Raw genomic sequence first — 2,668 nt, forward strand, 5'->3', positions numbered from 1 at the left:
GAAAGAGTAATAGTAGATAACATAATTAACCAAATACAACACATTTTTCCTCCCAAATTATATCTCAGGATGTGGAGGAAAATGGAGGAAGAATTTCTCATATTATGGGGACTACTTTCAGTTGCATATACCACTTTCCTGTTTAAAATAATGTAATTATCTCAATTTTTTTAAAAAAGACGATGACAAAATGAAGGATATCATGTGAAAAGTTAAATGGAACATTACACTTGCTTTTTTATTTTTAAAAATTAAGGCATTAAATACTATACTTAATCCCTGTCAATATTTTAAAAACAATCATAACATGCCTATTTTTATTTTAGCGACTGGGTTACATTTGACTAACGGAAAATTACTCAAAAGTCAGAAAAACTATGGAGAGGGGGATATACTGTAAAATAATGAAAACAAAGTGCAGAATAGTATACAGAGTATGGTGCCTTTCGTACAAAAGCAGAAAAAGAATATATACTGCCCTGGCCAGGTGGCTCAGTTGGCTGGAGCATCATCCCATACACCAAAAGGTGGTGGGTTTGATCCCCGGTCAGGGCGTGTACAGGAGGCAACCGATCTGTGTTTCACATGTTTCTCTCTCTTTCTTCCTCTCTCTAAAAAAATCAATAAAAATATGTCCTCAGGTGAGGATTTTTAAAAAAAGAATATATACCATAATTATACCTGGACACAAAGAATTAATAAAGGAGGATACTTAGGGGAACAGGGAAGAAAGCTGACATGGGAGCAAAGCCTTCTGAATTTGTAGCTTGTTTTGCTTTCTGAACCATGTGAATACAGTACCCATGTCAAGCAAAATATCAACAACAGCAACACCAATAATAATAATAATGAAAAGTTAAAATTGCTTGCCAAGAAAACCTTGGTAAGACGGAGATTTGCCACCCACAAAGTGAGAGGCATTAGAGCTGAGTAACAGTTTACACAGGGACCCTCTTCTAATTCCCTGTAAGAAGAGAGGAGAAAGGAAACCATTTTCAGACCACCTATCACAGGCTATGTCTTCTTCATATGTTATCTCATTCAATATTCAAATTAAGCCTACTAGGTATAACTAGACCCATTTCTGTAAATAAGTAAATGGCAAGGTATTTGGTAACTTGCCCAAAGTCACAGGGCTGTGACTGGAACTCATGCTCTTATCTGCTGAAACTCTCAAAAGGAACTATTTAAGTCTCAGTATAAATAAAAATCCTGTAAGTCAGCCATTCACCCATAACCACACTTCCTTCCACCGTGTTTCCTCTAATATTCTGTTTTCTAGGTTTTGAGAATAAATGCTTGTTAAATAAAGCAAACATTCTATATCTACACTAACAAAGGAGGTTTTTCATTTTGTACTTGCTAAGTGCCAAAAAAATTAATTATGGGCAACATTATCAGATGATGTTTTTCCTTCACTGAGGATTAACTACAGAAATGCATGCAAAATCTCTGAATAATGAGCTTCACAGAAGTTGTAAATCATCTTTTGCAGTAAGATGATAAAAACAATGCTACCAGAGGAGGAGGAAGGAAAGAAATAGCAACTAACATTTTATTGGGAACTTATATACATCAGTTACTATTCTAAGTGCTTTAAATATAAGGATTCAATTCTCATAATGCCCATGAGGTAGGTACTATTATTATCTTCATTTTACAGATGAGTAAACTGAGAGAGAAGTTAAGTAACTTGCCCACAGAAAGTGTCCTAACTCCACTGCCCACACTATTCCTCACCATACAATATTCCCCACAGAGCATTTCTAGTCTGCAGCAACTGAAGATGAACCAGAGAACAGCACATCTCTAGCAAATCAGTGAATGAGTTGTAATCCTATGCATTTTATTGTATATGTTCTCTTATTCCAAAAGAAAGAGGCTTCAACTGACTGCCAAGTGGACTGATGAAACAAAAAAAGATTTAAAACCCCTGATTTCAGAGGCTTGGACTACCGTCCAAGCAAGAAATGAAATCTGAAGAAGGGAAGGTGTGGGGATGCAAAGGGAAGGAGACATAAAAGCTGTGTTTCTTACACAATTTCATATTAGTAAATGTTAAGTGAAAAAGTGGTCAGATATATTTAGAAAATAGTTGACTGAGTCATTCAATATTTAAAGAAACATTCAATAGTTCCTTTACTGTAAGACTTTATGGCTCGGCTTGGGGGTGGCTCAGCGGCTGAGTGTCGATCTAGGATCCAGACAATCGGGGTTCAATTCCCGGTCAGGGCACATGCCCGGGTGGCGGGCTCAATCAATGACTCTCTCATCATTGATGTTTCTATCTCTCTCTCTCCCTCTCCTTTCCTCCCTCTGAAATCAATAAAGATATATTTAAAAAAAAAAAAAAAAAGACTTTATGTTAACATACTTGTTGGTTCTCCAAGAAAAAATAAACTAAGCAATATCACATAATTCCCAAACTTATCTGGTCACGAAATTCTTTATTCCCAGAAGTCCTTGAGAACAGACATACTCAGGGAAGCACTGGATTAAAAGGATGTTTAGGAGATATGTATCAACTGAACTTGGTGACTAAACCCATGTGAGATGAGTCAAAATAAGCCTCAGATCTGGCTCAGGTAACCAGTAAAGGTGATACGAGAGAGAGGTTAAAATAATGCACAGTTTTTAAGGGATAAAACGAACTTAGTTTTGGACCTGT

The sequence above is a fragment of the Miniopterus natalensis genome, chromosome 9, assembly GCF_054644295.1.
Source record: "Miniopterus natalensis isolate mMinNat1 chromosome 9, mMinNat1.hap1, whole genome shotgun sequence".
NCBI classification, from domain to species: Eukaryota; Metazoa; Chordata; class Mammalia; order Chiroptera; family Miniopteridae; genus Miniopterus; species Miniopterus natalensis.